General features: G+C 37.9%; 1 long non-coding RNA gene across 2 annotated transcripts in view; it reads left to right on the top strand.

The window, feature by feature from the left end:
- LOC147581538 (uncharacterized) overlaps positions 1–19,310 on the top strand; it is a 229,043-nt gene that overhangs the window by 175,382 nt on the left and 34,351 nt on the right. The window lies entirely within an intron of this gene.

Genomic DNA, 19,310 nt, shown 5'->3' with positions numbered 1-19,310 from the left:
TCTGGCCTTAATTTTGTCTTATGTAGAGTATTTGAGTGAACACAGAGAAGATATCAAGTTTTGTGATGAACCAAAATGTGGAGAGATAATTAAGGTAAAAATTGAAAGAAGAAAAAGGAAAATTATTTCAGCATATTAGAGTTGTGGACAAATGCCAAGGGAACAGAAGTTAATGGGAATGAAAATGACTGCAAAACCGTGCATTTGATATTAAAAAGCAGTTGGTTATAGTATGAGAAAATTAAACAATGTTTTTTTTTAAAAAAACCTGCAATGATGGATATATGTCAAAGGGACACTGGAGCTAACAGAGAAAGCTCACAATGGCAAAGCTGGACCAATATGAGCAACATGATAAATAAATAGTATTGGATTATAACCCAAATATAAAATAGTACTATATAAACTCAAATATAAAATAATATAAATATAAAATATTTATAAAATAAATATACACAAGTCCACATTTATATAAATAAATGATTGAATAAATCACTCTGAGGGAAGAGAAATCTCCTGTATAGAAGAATTCCAAATATTTAGATACTCTACCTTCAGGGTAAAGTATAACTCTTTACTCCTTAAGTATAGGCTGTGCCCAGTGCTTCATTCAAGAGTATAGTATGAAAAGGAAGAAATAAAAGGTAACTGTGTAGGAGAAATCTGATCAGCCAGGTAACCAAGTGATAAGTCAATAGTGATATGTCATGTTGATAGTATGTATTCTTGTTTGTTTGTTTATTTAGTCATTCATTCCTTTATTTATTTTGAGAGAGAGAGAGAGAGTAGGAGGGACAGAGGGAGAGAGAGAGAATCCCAAGCAGACTCTACACTCACCACGGAGTCCGATGTGGGGCTCTATCTCGCCACCACAAGATCATGACCTGAGCCGATATCAAGAAGAGCCTTACCCACTGAGCCACCCAGGCGCCCCAGTACGTATGTATTCTTAATATGTGTGATGCGGATGGCAGTTTACCTCGATGGTCTTTGTCCACAGAACACATAACCCCAGGCTAATCACAAGACCATCTGACAAATCCTTATGGGCATTCTACAGAACACCTAATCAGAACTCTTCAACACTTTTAAGAGCATCAAAAACAAGGAAGATCTGAGAAACTGTCAGAGCCAGGAGGAGTCTAAGGAGAGACGATAATTAAATGTGATGTAGTATCTTGGATGGGATCCTGCAACAGAAAAAGGACCTTTGGGAAAAATGAAGGAAATTTGAATAAAGCACAAACTTTAGTTAATAACTGCTTAGTTAATAACAGTGTGCCAATATTAATTCATTAGTTGTGACAAGTGTACTGTACTAATATGAGAACTCTTATACTGTCATTGCAATTTTTCTGTAAGTCTATACTATTCTAAAATAAAAGGTTTATTTCATAAAAAGTAATGGAAAAGGTGAAGGATCAATTAGATTTTAATTTGTGGCAGAATATGTGAGAAATATTTGGGAATGTTGACCAAGGTAAACTTTAATGGATGACAAAGTAGCAGAGTTTTGTCCAAACTACCAGAAACAATAGTCCCATCCTTTTGTGTGTTCTTGGTGAGATGAAAGTCTGGAGTATTATATTTGATTTTGAGAGTTACAGAACTCTACTGTTAAAATATGGTATGCCTAGACAAAGTCAGTAGGAAAGATAAAGTTTTAAACATTATTTCAAAAAAGAAATGGGGCATCTGGGTGGCTCAGTCGGTTGAGCTTCCGACTTCGGCTCAGGTCATGATCTTGCGGTTTTTGAGTTTGAGCCCCACGTCAGGCTCTGTGCTGACAGCTCAGAGCCTGGAGCCTGCTTTGGATTCTGTGTCTCCTTCTCTCTCTGACCCTCTCCTGTTCATGCTCTGTCTCTCTCTGTCTCAAAAATAAATAAACATTAAAAAAAAAAGAAATGTTGTCTTAGTGTGGGATCCCCATGAAAACAGAGCAGAGCCTCAAACCAGGACTTATGAGCAGGTAGGTTTTTTTTTTTGTTTTTTTTTTGTTTTTGTTTTTTTTTTTTGAGAAGTGATTCCATGAAACAGAAACAAGAGATTTAGGAGAATAAGGGAAAGAAAGTTATGAGATGCTTTCTTGCTGTGGGCAACTGGAGCTCACTTCCACTGGACCCTTATGGAGAGCCATGTGGAATGTGCCCATAAGTTTCCCTTGAGGGACAAAAGTAAGCATTTGTAATGTGCTGGCATCCCCTGTTGGCTAAATGCTGCCCCAGGCACGCTTCCTCCCAGATTGTGCCTGTGGGCTCATGGCTGGTGTCATGGAAGTGCCAGGGTGGGGAACGAGAGCCATGCAGTGCAGACGAGGTAAGGTGCTATCACATTGCCCCTGTGCGCAGCTGGCTACAGCAGCAAGAGATGGAGTAAATGGTGGACCAGCGGGATGTGAGGAGGGCCCTATGCAAAGGAGAATTTCTTTAAATGTTTTTTTTGTTTTGTTTTGTTTTGTTTTTGAGAGAGCAGAAGCAGGGAAGGGGCAGAGAGAGAGGGAGACAGAGGAGCTGAATGAAGCAGGCTCTGCGCCGACAGCAGTGAGCCAAATGTGGGACTTGAACTCACGAACCGTGAGATCATGACTTGAGCTAAAGTAGGTCGCTCAACTGACTGAGCCACCCAGGTGTCCCATAAGGAGAATTGCCAATGGATGTCTCAAGTACAAGAGGGAGAAGACATTTCACTTTGCACCCTAGGGGCATGGGCTAGGACCTTTGATTAAAGTGACAGACACAGACTTTACCTCGATCAACTAGCCCTATCCAGATTGGCAATGGGAGATAGAAAAAGAGGGGGTTAATATACAGAAAAATCAGAGTAAATAGAATACACTGGGTAAGATGTTAAAAAAAATCCAAATGCCACAGTTACTGAAATAAATGTGAACATCTAAATTTATCAGTTAAAAGACAGATTAGCATAATGGATTTTTTTTTTAAATCCAGCTATGTGCTATTTATAAAAGTCATACTTACACATTAAGAATTTAAAAATGGAGGGACGCCTGGATGGCTCAGTTGGTTGAGCGTCCAACTTCAGCTCAGGTCATGATCTTGTGGTTCACGAGTTTGAGCCCTGCGTTGAGTTCTTTGCTGATAGCTCAGACCCTGGAGCCTGCTTTGGATTCTGTGTCTCCCTCTCTCTGCCCCTCCCCCGCTAACACACACACACACACACACACACACACACACACACACTCTCTCTCTCTCTCTCTCTCTCTCTCTCTCTCTCTCTCCCCTCTCTCTCTCTCTTTCTCTCTCTCTCAAAACTAAACATTAAAAAAAAATTTTTTTAAAGAATTTAAAAATGGAACAAGTTATATCAGAAAAATAGTAAAAACTGCAAGGCAATATCAAAAGTTAGAATATCTATTTTTTAATGCTTGTTTATTTATTTCTTTTGAGAGAGAAAGCATGAGCTGGGGAGGGGCAGAGAGAGAGGGAGAGAGTGAGTCCCAAGCAGTCTCTGTGCTGTCATTACAGAGCCCAGTGCAGGGCTCAGTCCCACGAACCATGAGATCATGACCTGAGCCAAAATCAGGAGTCAGACCCTTCGACTGAGCCAGCCACGTGCCCCAGAATATCTATTAATATGAGCCAAAACACACTCTTAAACAAAAAATACTATTAATTCAGTAAGTATTTAGTTTGACTGTTTAGAACTGAAAAGTCTTAAATAACAGTAGCTTAAAACTGATAAAAGTGGATAACTTTAATGCTCATAAAATGAAAAAAAGTGTCAGAAAATAGGCAGTCCTGTCTGGGATAACAGATTTCAAATTTTACCGACACAAATCAGGTTGAGAGTTGGAATCTCCCCAGAAAGACATACACCTATGGTCACTTCAGATGTGGGTGTAGAGGACAAGGAAGAACTTTCCATAGAGGGAAGGCAGACACCAAAGAGAAAATGCCTGGCAAGAAGTAGAATCGGGATCTAATCAAGGAATTTTGTGTACCACAGAGAGTAGGATGCTTTCCCCAGCCCTGTCCAGCAACACTTGTCCAGCCATTGAGCAGTGATGGCTGTGCTTCTATTCTTCCATTTTTAGAATGGGAGTTTTTCTGGAGGTCACCCACCCTGTTCCTGATACTTTGCTGTATATTGGGCATATGCATATGAGACATATATTTATCCAGTTAGTTCATAAATCATGAAAACACAAAGTCACATTCAAATCTGAAGGAAAGGACTGTGCACAAACCAAGGATCTTGGGCCTTGACCTTAAAGTAGTCAATGAATGGGACTTTGGGTTGCATCCTTTGGAGAGAGGGTGGTTTTCTTTCAAGTATGAAAAGAAGTCCCCCTCTTAGCCTTATTGTCCATTACCCATCTCAGAACTCATATATGCTAATTTTTGTCTGATATTTTTCTTTCTACAAAAATTTCCATTCCTCTGTTTGGGAGAGAGAGTGGACTGTTCCTCCAATGTCTATTGTCCCTTTGAACCATAGTAATATATATATATATATATATATATATATATATATATATATATATATACACATATACATACAAACACACTATATACACTATATATATTATATATATTATATATATATATATTTAGTGTATATATGTAATATATATATTATAGTGTATATATATATAGTGTATATATATACTATATATATATAGTAATATATATACAATATATATAGTAAAATACATATATATCCAACCAAAATAAATATTGTGTTTCCCAGCATCCCTTGTAGCTAAAGACATTTGGTTAGGTTCTTACCAGTTGGATACAAACAGAAGCTTGTGCCATTTCCAAGAAGTGCCCTCTTTCTTGATCGCCAGAATGTGGGTATAATTGTTAAAGTTCCAGCAGGCATCTGGGACCTTGAGGAGATCTTGGGGATGGGAGCTCAGTATGGTAGAGATACAAGATAAAAAGAGGCAGAGTTCTTGTCACTAAGGAATAAGCATATCAGCCCTGGATAACTGCCTATAATTTTTCCCCCAAGGGATAACATATTATTTATTTTTGTGTAACTTAATTTATATCTAGCATCAACATTCTTCTCAGCAGTGGAAAATTTAATTAATTCAATGAAAACTCAGTCAGAATAACACACATATTAGGCTGCTAGAAATTGTAACACAGCTCATTGAAGCTCTGTTTATTTTTTTCAGTCTTTTTTCTATCATCTCAATAGTTTTTATTACCATGTCTTCTTACCCATTAATCTTTTCTTCTGCAGTGAAGTGTCTGCTATTAATTCTATCAACAGAACCTATTTTATCCTAGATATTCTATTTTTCCTTTATAGAAGTTTTATTTAGGTCTTTTAAACATTTTTCCAGGTCTCTACTTAACCTATTCCAGGATTCCACTACTTTCTTGAAGATATAGAACTGTTTTAATGTTCTCAACTAATTCTATCATTTATGTAATAGAATCTGTTTCTATTGATATTCTTCCTCATTATGGGTCATTTTGTTCTGCTTTTTGTATGCCTCTAATTTTTGATTGGATGCCAGACATTGTGAATTTTACACTGTGCTGGATTATGTTTCTACAAATATTTTTTGAGCTTTATTTGAATGTCGTTATTTGAAAGTAGTAGATTCTTTGAGGCTTGCTTTTAATGTTTGGAAGGTGGAACCAGAGAAGCCTATAGTCTAGGGCTAACTCTGCTCCACCACTGAGATATTACCCTTCTGAGTGTTTTACTTAATGCTTCACCGCTATTCCTTTTTTTTTCTAGTGAGAACACAAACTATTCCTGGTCCTGAATAAGTTCCAGAGATTTTTCCCTCTTCTCCTTTCAGGTGTTTCTTTCTTCCCCTTTGGTAGTTTCCTTACACACATGCACTGGGCGATGTTCAGCAGAAGATCTGAGGGAGATCATCTGCACATCTCCAGAACTTGGCTTCTGTGCACCTCTCTGTGATACTTGGTTCTGTGACTACTCACTGGTTTAGCCTCTCTGGATCCCTAACTCTCTTAACCCCACCAGACTGGCTCCACCTGGGTTCTCCTCCTGCACCACAGCCTGGAAACTCTATCCAGGTAGTAAACTGAGGTATCTTCTTCATTTCCCTTCTTTCATGGATTATTGTCCTGTGTGGCCTGATGACAATGTCTGAAAACTATTGTTTCAAATATGTGTCCAAATTTTTAGTTGTTTCAGATAGGACGATAAACCTAGTTCCTTTCACTTCAGTTAGCCAGAAGCAGAAGATTTTATGTTCTTTCTAAATAGAGCACAATAGGCGTAATTCGAATAGTATAGTTAACCAGTGTAATCCTAACTAAATATGCCCACTAGATTTTAATTATATGTTTATTATTCTAAGTAACCATCCAGGAATCAATGCATTCGATGCATTGTAGTTTTCCTGTGTAGAAGAAAATAGCCCATTGTACATTTTTTGTGATGGTATAAGGTTATGTTATATTCAGCCACTGAGGAAACAGATTTTATTTGAGGACTCGTTAACAAAGGATCAGCTTCTCTCCCAGAGCTGTAACTGGGCTCATCAGTAGTTAATAGGTTTAATTAGTGAGCTGGTTCTTAGATGTTGACATTAACTCTCAAAGTCTAGCTACACTCATACACACACACACACACACACACACACACACACACACACAGTTAAAAACAGAATTATTTCTCCAACTGGATGGAGAACTTTCTGAGCATATAAATAGGGAAAGCATACATATCATCCAGACTTTTGGTCCTACTCTTTGGTTCTAAGTTCCATCTTGATTCTCCCGCAGACCCTACTCAGGATGCTGCTTTTTATGTCTTTTTTTTACATGTCCTATTTTCACATTATTTTTACTCAGTATAGTTCAGACTTCAAAGATGATATAATAAAAGGAGCACTGAAATCAGACAGATCTGAAAAAGTTTGTTTTGTATTTTACTGACAATGTGGTCACTACACATTACCTTATCATCTAGTTTTGTTCATTATTCATCACGTAGTCTTTGTTTATTTCATCTATAAAATGGAATATTACCTACATCACAGAGTTGTTGAAAGAACTAAACAAGATAATTTAATGCATGTAAAAGCATGCACTGAAGTGTTTTACAGAATATGTGTGTTAAATAAATGTTGATAAACTTCCATCTTTTCTACTGAATATTCTTTTTACTATTTCACCTTCTGTGTTTTTAAAGAGAACCGTCCAAAGAAAATAGCCAAAATAAGGATACAAATAAGAATCATCTTAGTATTTGAAGGGGCTACAAAGTAAGCACTATAAATAACATCCGTATGTTATTTATAAGGATGCTCTAAATGCATTTTAAACACTATCCGCCTTTGATGGTGCAATATCACTCAAATGCAAATATCAGATAAAATAATCCATAGAAAATGCCAACTCAGGAAGTAGGAACTGCAGCTTCTGAAATAAGCATGCCAATGTCCAAGAAGTCACTTCAGAAATACTTTTGGCTTTATGAGATTTCTATCCAGGCTTGCATCTAATGCAGGAGGTAATGAAAGGTCATTTGAGTTGTCTGTCAAAGCAGCCAAGAACTTTTATTGCTCTTCTCAGAGTAGAGCCAAGGACTTAATCCTCATCCATAAAATGAACACATTTGATTATATAACTTCCAGCTGTAAAAATTGCACGATTAACTAATTATTCATTATAGAGGTCTAGCTCTTTAAATTGATCTCAGATGAATCAATTTATGTCAATTCAAGCCTGGTGAAACCAAGCCATTAAGAAAAAAGTTTGTCTTGCATTTTATCTTAGCTTTATAAATAGTGCACTACAAAAGTATTAATAATAATAATAACAATAATAATTGATGAGGATATTTTATCCTAAAGGTAATTTTGAGGTTTATGGGGTATTCAATAGTTTCCCCTATATAAACTGTGTTTATGAGATGCAGATAGCAGGAAGAAGTAAAAAAAAAAAAAAAAAAAAAAGAGACGGCTCAGAATCTTCTTCCACCATTACTTAGCACCATCTTCTTTCTGCTGGCAATGACAAATATAATACTTTTTTTTTTCCCTCTCATGATAGTCCTTTTTCGTCAAACAAGAACAAATCCCTTATCTTTGGGCTGAATTTTTCCAGCACTGAGCATTTCCATCCAGTATGTTCCACTAAGAGAAGGAGGAAGGAAGAACAGATAGAGAATCTCTCTTCCAACATCCTAACACCACTTTTGGCATTTCCTCAGTGGCATATGTGATGTGGCTTTGTCCAGAATGCCTCCAATAAAAAACTACTCTCAACCTTGGATGTCTGAAAGACGTAGGAGGAAAACATTAGAGAAAGTGTTTCTCCAGCAGCCATTACTTTTCTTTTTTCTTCTCTTTTCTTTTCTGTTTTCCTTTCCTTTCCTTTCCTTCCCCTTCCCCTTCCCTTCCCTTCTCTCTTCTCCTCTTCTCTTCTCTTCTCTTTTCTCCTTTTCCCCATTACCTTTCTAGAACAAATTAGCAGTGTTGCATTTCTTCTGATTCACTGGTGCTATTTTTTTTTATAGCACTCGAGGCAAGTTTTAGCACCTGCTATCACTGAAGCCATGCTATACTGAATAGCCACCAGCATAATTATGAATTCTTAGAAGGCAAATGGACACATGAGCCTGACTGAAAATCTGTACTATCCTTTTCTACGGGTAAAGGCTCTTGTAGTTTTATCTAAATGTACGAAGACCACCCCATGACAATCAATCTAATTATGGGCACAGAAGGCGATGCAAATTGTATCTATATCACCATGACTGTTTCCTTGTTAACCAACACACTTTTCAATGACACCGAAATGATCCTGTTGAAAGAAAATTGGATAAGAGAAGTCCGAATGTTTCTCAAATATTTTGTGTGTAATTGAATGTGACCACATTAACATTAGAGTCAATCTTTGTATTTAAAACTACTACTTTGTGGAAAATTTTATGACAACAAATTTGCTTGTTGTGATTCACAGTCAATCAATAGCTTTCATTTTATCTTGAAACAAAGGATGATTGCACAGAACTGGGCAATACTCTAGGGAAGGCCTTTCAGTTCAAACATGTTTCTGCTAGGGACTAAAATGTATGATCACATGAAAGAATGTTAAATGTTCATTTAACAGATATTTATCAAGTAACTGCTATGTGTCAAAACTGTTATTGATTACACTCCAGTGGGGGAAAAAAACAGACAAAATCTCTGCCCTTATAATGCTCCCTTGTAGGGTCTAGCGGGAGAGACAGATATTAGATATTTACAAACCCAAATAAAAATACAATTATTAAAAAACAGGCTGCTGTGAAAAAGAACAAGTTTAGTTTTCTATTTGGAGTTGCTTTGGGGAGAGAAGTCATACAAATTCTTCCTGAAAAAGAAGCATTTAAATCAAAACTTCAAGGAGGAATAGGAGTTAACCAAGAGGAATGTTCAAGGGAAGACATCCAGGCAGAAGAAACGTCAACACCACCAGTAGTGCTCAGAGATTCAAGTATCACCAACAGAATCAACAACCATCAGGTGTGATAATTGTTGTATTGTGTTTCTAAAAATTGGAAATTTCCCGGATGACATCAGGGAATTGGATCATCCTTGTGTATGGAATCCACAATGAAACACTCCAGTGATTCTCTTGACTGGATAAATTTTGACATTTATAATAGCTAAAAATAAACTCTAGCAAGACTTGTCCATCTAATTTCACAGAAATTAAAGCAGCAGCTTCTATTTAAGATTATATTGTCAGACATAGAAGTCTTGCCAATAGAATTAGAAAACCTAAGGAAATACCCAATTAATATCTATAGATATTTCAGATGTATAAAAGGGCATGCAGACTGATATGTTCTTTAAAAGAGGACTACATTGCCATTCAAAATCAACTTTAAAAATGCTCAAGAAGTCTTATAAAGAATGCAGTTACAGTCCAAATTCTGTGGAGTTACATCTCAAATTTCTGCAAAAGACACAGAGATGTCTAAGCTGTATTATATATAACAATAGAACTATCTATCCCTCAATTAAGTTGAAGAATTTGTAGACTTATCTTTATTAACTTCATTACATTATTTTCTTTTATTATTAAAAACAATTTTTTAAGTTTATATTTGAGAGAGAGAGAGAGTGTGTGTGAGTGGGAGAGGGGCAAAGAGAGACGGAGACAGAATCCGAAGCAGCTCCAGACTCCGAGCTGTCAGTATGGAGCCCGACGGGGGACTCAAACACATGAGCTGTGAGATCATGACCTGAGCTGAAGTCAGACACTTAACTGACTGAGCCACCCAGGCACCCCACTTCATTACATTTTTTTTTAAACATTTACCTTTTTAAAAATTTTTAAAAAATATTTATTAGTTTTTGCAAGAGAGAGATGGAGAGCAAGTGTGGGGGGTGCAGAGAGAGAGAGGGAGACAGAGAATCCCAAGCTGTCAGCCAGATGTGGGCCTCAAACTCACGAAATGTGAGATCATGACCTAAGCTGAAATCAAGAGTCAGACACTTAACTGACTGAGCCACCCAAGTGCTCCTAGAAAAACATTTTCCAAAGGATGTTCCATAGAACACTAGATTCAAAGTATATTAATAGATGTTACTTTAAAATGCGTAAAGTACTAAGTTCAAGTAAAAAGCGTTACTGCAAACACTTTTCAGATCTCCTAAAATACTAATGTTCACTGAAAATATAAAAAAGGAGATTCAGTATGTAGTATTTCTCAGACACATTTATCTAAGGAATGCTTTCCTATGAATTATCAATGGAAATAGGCATCCTGTGGTACGGTCTTTGGAAATGCCATACTAATGGAAAAGTACAAGTTGAATTAGTGGAACAAACATAGGGATTATTTTACATGGAGTTTTACAAAATATTAGTAAACAAAAACTTTCAAGTTTCATTATTCAAATGTAATATTTAAGGGAAAAAAGAATTGATACCATTAAAAACTAATAATGATTATTAATAATATCCTTGCCCCAGCCAAGTTCATGCAGACTTAAATGAGGACATATGAGGCCATTACAACATGTCATGATGATCTGTGCTGCACCTACCTTTGATTTATAACAAAATTCACCCTTTTTTAGAAGCTATTACACTAGGCCAATTTATTTTCGGCCATTGTAGTTACATGCCACAAGGTGTAAAAGGGCACATTGGCAGAGATAGTACAACCATATTTATCAGTCTCGAGTGTGTTTTTTCCAATGTTAGTAGACAAGAACATGTCATGTCTGAAGTTTAATATCTATTCTAGAACTATCCGCCATTTGTGAACTATGCCTTCTGAAATCTCCCGAAATTAAGGAAGAAAGCAGTTCCATTTCTAGTTAGAATGTAAAGTTTCTGATGGACCATTTCTCCCATGAAAACAACTAGACAAAACTGGATAATTTGGAGGGCTTCACATGCAGACTAGGCAAAAATACTAAATCCAGAGAGGAAAAAGCTCTTTCTAGGTGAGCAGAAATTGGTAGCTATTCACCAGTGTGCTCTTTCCCACAGGGACAAATTGAAGCAACCATATCTGGGTATGAACAGAAAATTTCGCTTGCCAAAGTAGATAGATTCTTGGAGACAGAAGAGAAACCAGCACAGCTTTTAACAGCTGTGCAAAAACGGAAATGACAGATTGAAATCTAGAGAAGTCTCAAACACACAGCCAGTTTTTACCACATGCCTGTTTTCCCCTAGAGGATTTTTGTTGAGTATTGGGAATCAGAGAATGTGGGGGCCGAGCTAGAAAGACAGAGCAAAATCCTGTGCTCTCACAGTGTTTAGAAGTCAAAGTGTTGCTTGAGGGAAGGGTATGGAATAATTTCAAGATAGGTGCCATTCTCTTAAACCAAAAGTAAACTAAAATTAATGAAAACTTGCAGTCTGGTTCTGAGTCAGCTAAAATTCTGATTGGCATAACTGATCAACTTCTGAAAAGAAAAAATGTATTTTTTTGAGGGAAAAGAACATCATCTTTAGGACTTAGAATTTTATTATATACATATTTTTTGGCATACAGTAACAACAATAAGAAAATGTGAAGCATGAAAATATGACACGTGCTCAAAAGAATAATTAGCAAGTAGAAGCAGACCCACAAATGACCAAGATTTTAGAATTGGTAGACAAAATCTTAAAAATACTATTACAAATATGTTAAGACATTTAAGATCTCCAAAAAGAACTAAATATACACTGTAGAACTGAGAACATAATATCCAAAATTAAGAACACACTGGATGGGTATAATAATGGACTAGACTTAGCAGAAGCAAGGATCAGTAAACTGGAAGATAGGATAATAGAAAAATGTAAATTGAAGTACACAATGAAAAAAGACTTTAACTACAACAAGAGAACAAAGCATAAGAGACATATAGGATGCTATCAGAGAGCTTGTGTAGTAGGAATTCTATGTGTAGATATATGTGTATTAGGAATTCTAACAGAAAAGAGGGAAAGTTGTGCAGAAATAAAATTTGAAGAAATAAGTCACGGCTTTTCCAACACTGATTAAAAAATCAAATCACAGATTTATGAAGCTCACTGAATATCAAGTTAATACAGATAAAACCACACAGTATAGTCAAACAGCTGAGAAACAAAGACTAAAAGGAAAATGTAAAAGCAGCCAGAAAATAAAGATACATTATCAGGGAAGCAGCAGTAAGATTTTAGTTGACTTCTTAACAGAAACGGAGAAGCCAGAAGACAATGGGACAACAAAGGAGTGGAATAATTCTGCATGGCAAAAATATTTTTCCCAAATGAAGGGAAAATACAAGTATTGTCACAACAATGAAGAATAATTAGTAGTCACTTAGTATTTGCTGGTAAATGAGGGAAATAAATGAATTTTTATGGTTTCTTCGTGAAGACAAATTAGGTACTTGGGATGGACTTCATGATTGGTAATTAGGACTAGTACATTGCAAAAAATACATTTTTAAAGTTTGGAGATACTTTTACAATATAAATTTGATCACAGTCAAACCTTTTAAAAAAGGACAAGAATTGGAAAAGACATTAAATAAAAATAGCCAACATTTGCAAAGTTATGTAGAATTGATGTCATACAATGTAAGAGGAGGTATAAATTGGTACTTTTTTGAAAGGTAATTAACTTGAATTTTGATATGCTTCAAGAAATATTTCCCCCTCATGGATATATCTTAAGAAAATAATTAAGAATGTTCACAAATGCTCACGTACAAACTGGCTTGGCACAGGGTTGTTTGGAAAAGAACACTGGGGGAAAAGCAAACATGTCTGTTTGTCTCCTTTTAAAAATTTTTGCCCAGTGACCTATTAAGAAACATGCACTTACCCTCTTATAGGCAAGAACAAAATCACTACAAGATTGGGAAAGGTTCCTTTTTTTTTTTGTTTACACTGGATGTAGTGCCATTATGAAAAATTAGGTTTCCATTAAAAGGAAGAGGAGGAAAAATGCTGTTGGGTAGCTGCATGCCGGTTTCTGTCCCATCGGTCAGAGGAAGTCGTTTTTGTGAGGATTTGAGTTGTGCTATGAAAATAGCACTTGGAGATCTTGAGTACCAAGATAAGGTTCTTGGATTTTATTCTCAAGGTCTAACTGAACCAGTGAAGGGTTTTATGCAAGGGGCTAATATGATGCATCTGTTACTTGGCGGAGATTAATTTGGTAGTGAGAGGAATAATTTGGAAGAGGAAGAGGGTGGAGATGGGAAAAGCAGCCCAGAATGTGGACATATAACCTGTCTTGGCATCAGGATATACTTCCTGAGTTCAAAGTGTGGCAGGAGAACATGGGAAAAGTGGACGGGGATGAGGAGGACTGATCAATTGGCCACAAAATACATATTTCATGGTAAGCTACTAGAATTCATTCTTTTCATTGCATAGTTTCAGTCTCCAGATGTATTCCTGTACAATTTAAACGCTTCTATAATCTCAAAAACACAACTGTCATGTTCAGCAACAGTCAACACAATCGTGTGTCTACAGAATGACTAGATGTTCAGAACTTTAAAAAATATAGAAAATCAAAACCTGTAGAAATGCGCAAAAATAAAAAATGCCTTGATGCCTCTAATGTCTCAACTTCTATACTTGGCATTCTAATTTTATTTTAGATTCTACTGCACACAAAAAAGTTAATAAACCACATATTTGTAACTTTGAGACCAAGTTTAATGTGATGTTTGGAGAAGTTACTAGATTGCTAGATAGCAGACGTTTCACTGTGACTTTATTCAGTTGAGACTATCTGACACTGATTTGATTTGATTTCTTAAAAGAGCATGTTGAAATCCATGACAGTCATGTTATTTAGGGAGAATTTAATACCACAAAGAACTAAGAAAATCTGGGTCTGTGGAAATTCTTCACTTGACCTCTACTAACCTACCACCCACCCCAAAGTAATACTCCACTAATTTTTTTTCTCTTAAATTGTGACAGCGGATACCAGGATAATGTAGTCTATGGTTCAAACACAGCTATAGAACACAAAAATCAGTCAGGCACTAAGATTACTGCAGTTTTTAGCCTATTTGCTAACATTTTCCTTCTGTTGCCTGTTGGTTTTTTCTTCTTTCACTGGCCCTCACTCGATTTTGAGAGAGCCTGCATTTTACCCTTTTCTTTCAAGCTTACGAGCAAGGGGAGGATCCGTTTTGAAGTTCCAGAGAAGAGTACCCTACCCAATGGACGTGACAATGTATTTGCTGAAAATATAAGGCATGCTTAAAAGTGATTAATACCTGTTTTTATCAGGCTTCCTGAACTCCTAACTTCACACCTTTAATACCAACTAGTGAGCCAGTAAAAGTGATGTGAAAGGATGAGAAAATAGATAATTTCCTTAGAGAGAATAATCCTTTTGCTAATAATTGAATTCTCTTCTACCATACATGTCTTTCTTAGCGTGTCCAGAATTAATGTCGCTTCGTGACATTTTAACTACGTGATAATCTCCACATCATGAGAATCTCCTTAGACTTTAAATCAACCCTTAACAATTAACAAGGCTTTACTGAGTACTTACCATGTGCCTCCCACTGTGCCGATCACTGTTAGGACACAACGATGTATAAGACATTTCCCTTCAATTAGAGGAGAGTATGGCCTACTTAGGGAGACTGATAAGATGACTGTTGGAAAATAATTAGAGGACATTTTCAGATGATTTATATGTGTTAAAGAAGAATAATGGCAATCACTACCACTCACTGGGTGCTTGCTGTATGCCAGGCTCCCACTTAGTCTCTTTAACATATTTTCTGGGCCTCTAGTTTCAAGGGCTGTAGGAGCTCAGGGAGGGAGAGGGGAGTATCGACAAGAATGGTCTGAAAAGAAGGTGAGGGAGGCTGAGCTGACTTAAGAGAAAGGCTTAGGGGGTGCCTGGGTGGCTCAGTTGGTTGAGCGTCTGACTTCAGCTCAGGTCATGATCTCGCAGTTCGTGAGTTCGAGGGCTGCATTAGACTCTGTGCTGACAGCTCAGAGCCTGGAACCTGCTTCAGATTCTGTGTCTCCCTCTCCCTCCCCCTTCCCTGCACATGCTCTGTCTCACAAAAAATTAAGAGAAAGGCTTGGATCTAGAAAGGCACAGAAGATGCGGAAGGCAGTCTGTCTTGACAGGGAGGGCATCACCGTCACAGTATGGTTCCTGGGATTGTGCAGGGAGTTTCTTGCAGAGCCTGGGGCTTCAGAGTGGTAAGCAGTAGGGATTGCAAACTACCCCCAAATGTTCAGTCCTCTCTATCCATGCCCTTTGCCATGTGATTTGTAGTTTATCTCATCAAGAGACAGACTCTACTTACTATACCTTGAATAGAGGTTTACCTTGTGACTTGCTCTGTGACTTGCTCGCTCTCTCTGGGATCCCTGCCTGTTGCTATGGGAACGAGTCTGTGCTAGCCCTATGGATCATGAGAGACTGTGTGGAGCAGAGCTGAATCAGCCAAGCCTCAGTCATCCTGCACCAGCCAGCCCCACGCTGGCTGCAGGTTCAGGAGCGAGCGCAACCATAATGGCAATGATAGCTATCAGTTATGAATAAAAAGCAACTGAACAGTGAGTAAGACCTGTTTACCAAGGGGTTAGTTACAAAGGAAAAAAAATCCCCTTTGACGTATGTTTTCTACTGGCCTGCAGAGCACCAAACTCCCATTTATTTTTTCTTGCGTCACTGCTTTGTTCTTTCCTTCTCAGTTTCCCTTGCTGGTTCTTCCTCCTGATGATGGAGTGGCCAGAGTTAGTCCTCAGGCCTTCCCTCCAGTAGCTTATTAATTTCCCCAAGCCACTTGGTTTTCAGTTCCAGGTATGTGCTGCGAACTCCAAATGCTATGTCTTTAGCTGAGATCTCTCTCCCAAAGCCCTATCCACTGCCTACTCATCACTTCCACTAAGAAGTCTAGGGAGCATCCTGGAGTCAGGATATCCAAAGCTGAGTTCCTGACCTCCTCTCCCATCCCTAGTCCGCCACAACCCTTTCCCATATCAGTTTGTCAAGAACGTGCTTCTTCTACCCTTGTCCCTCTACAGTCTGTTCTCAATTCAGCAGACTGACTGTTTTTCTCTATTTTTTAAAATTATTTTTAAATTTATTTATTAATTTGGGGGGAGGGGAGAGGGGAGAGAGAGAATCCCAAGCAGGCTCCCCACTGTCAGCATAGATCCCAACGTAGGGCTTGACCCCACAAACTGTGAGATCATGACCTGAGCCAAGATCAAGAGTCAGATGCTTAACCAACTGAGCCACCCAGCTGCCCTCAGACTGATTGTTTTAGGAAATGATCAGGTCATTTTTTTGTTGTTGTTGTTGTTCAAAACCCTGCAATGGCTTCCCGTTTTACTCAGAGTGAAACCGACATGCTTGCTCAGATGATCTGGCCTCTGTGACCACCCTGCCCTGTTTCTCCACTCCAGCTGTCTGTCCTCCTTTTCTTTTTTTCTTTAATGTTTATTTTTTATTTTTTAGAGAGAGAGACAGAGTGCAAATGGGGGGGTGGGGGCAGAGAGAGAGGGAGACACAGAATCCGAAGCAGGCTTTAGGCTCTGAGCTGTCAGCTCAGAGCCTGATGCAGGGCTCGAATTCACAAACCGAGAGATCATGACCTGAATGGAAGTGGGATGCTTAACCGACTGAGCCATGCAGGTACCCCTGTCCTCCTTTTCACTCATACTTGCTAAAGCTGTCCCTTCCACTCAGAATTTTCTTCCTGAAGCACAGGCTTCTACTCCAGGACTGTAAAAACTGTCTCTTCACTTGACGACAGTTTCCGTATATTTCTACATGATTAACATCCTCCCCGCCGCCCCATCCCCTGCATTCCAGTCTTTACTCAGATGAGGCACAGTAAGATGTAGCTAGAATGACAACTCCGTAAGTACAGGGACAGTTTTGGTCACGGAGGTTTTCCCAGTTCCAGTGCTTGTCCAACTGGCCTTCAACAAATATCAGTTAAATAGATGAATGCATGAAGATGTGATAAATATCCATGTTTGGGAAAAAAGGGGGAAAATCCAATCACCAAAGATATATTAGGGCTCAAATCCTGTCTCTTCTACTTGGTGGCATATTTTGGATAAGTTGTTTAACGCCTCCGTGGTTCATTTTTTCCTCTATAAAATGGGGATAAATGACTACCTACATCACAGGGCTGTTATGAGGGTTCAAAGAGTGAATTTATATAAAATAATTAGAGTAATGCCCAGCACATTATAAATATTAAGCAAGCAGTGCATTTTTTTATTATCAGTACTGATCTCCTGGATTTGGTGTAAGGATTGGATGAAATACTCTGTGTAAAGTTCTTAACACAGTAATGCTCAATTGCTATTAGTTCAATCGATGATGTAATTTCTGTTTTTTCAGGACAATTGTTTCTCCTCCCCAGAAAGTTGTTGAAAATAGCATTCCACTTTTAGGGTACAGTGTGTTTTTAAAATAGCCTTTCCTTTGCGGAAATCCTCAATATTCCCCACCTCCATACTATTTATTGATGTAGATAAGGTCTCCTTCCCAGGAACTTTCCTGGCTAATGGGTGTTGGCCACTTTCCTTCTTGTACCATCCCATGAATATCATATTTCTAACTAGCCACCATTTATTTCTCTCCTGATGGGGTTGTGAGTGTTTAACTGTAGAAGTTAACACCGACCAGTAAAGATCTCATGCTTAATAAGTCTTTTAAAAAGAGATTGGTAGAGGGGTGCCTGGGTGGCTCAGTTGGTTAAGCATCCATCTTCTGCTCAGGTCATGATCTTGTGGTCTGTGATTTCGAGCCTCATGTGGTGCTCTGTGCTGAAAGCTCAGAGCCTGGAGCCTGCTTTGGTTTCTTTGTGTGTGTCTCTCTCTGCCCCTCCTCTGCTCATGCTCTGTCTCTCTCTCAAAAATAAAACATTGTAAAAAAAATTTTTTTAAAGAGATTGGTAGTATTTTTTTTCATTATGGACTACGAGTCTTTTGAACCCTGGAAATTAGCTTAAATTGATAAAGGCATAATAATTGGCATTTTCTTAATGACTTTTACTTATACTGTTTAGTAAGCACAGTGGTTTACAACGTATATTTGCCATCAGATTTTCTCCTGAGAGAGAAGGAAGGACCTTATTATGCTGCTAACATTCATTATTTCAGACATTATGCTGAGAGAGAGCAGAGAAGGCATTTGGGGGGAATTGCTTTTCTATAGGTCATTGGATCATCTAATTATTGTTCTTTGTTTCATTGATCAGTATGGACACTATCTTTGCAGATATGAATAATTACTAAATTCAGTGAAAATAAGATTAAAAGCCTCACCAAGAACTAGAAGGATGATAATAGAAGATCTCATTTGGCTGGTCCTGGGAAGTTTCCCACTAACTGACTTGTCGGCTCTTTCACCCATGCCCCTCCCCAAATCTCCTGTATATTCTTTCTTCCCAGAAGAGCTGAGTCTATGATATTTCAATTCCAGAAAATGATTTGTTATGCTAGCCTGATATTTACTACCAATGCTTGATATTTAAGACACTCATTTCCCCAGTCCCCTCATCAGAGTGGACAGTGCTGATAACCCTTCTAGAGGGTCCATGTCACCATGCACTGAACTGAATTCACCAAAAGGATCCCGATTTTTAAGTCAAAGTGAATGCTAGAAATCCATTATGTGGATACAAGTACTTGTTTGTTGAGAGTGTCATTATGTGAACACACTAGAATTCACAGAATTTTGCTGCTGAAGGGACTTTGAGCGTTCCCCTTTCTGTTATCTCTCACACCTTTGCTATATTGAAATTACCACTTCAACCAGATAGGAATGTGTGTTTTGGGGATGGGGTGGGGTATGGAATATCCCAAGAAAAAAAAGTCTAACCTCTTCACATATATGACAAT

The sequence above is a fragment of the Puma concolor genome, chromosome B1 (genome assembly GCF_028749965.1).
Source record: "Puma concolor isolate L17-30 chromosome B1, mPumCon1.1.hap2, whole genome shotgun sequence".
Classification (NCBI taxonomy): Eukaryota; Metazoa; Chordata; class Mammalia; order Carnivora; family Felidae; genus Puma; species Puma concolor.
This window is presented reverse-complemented; position numbering and strand designations above follow the sequence as displayed.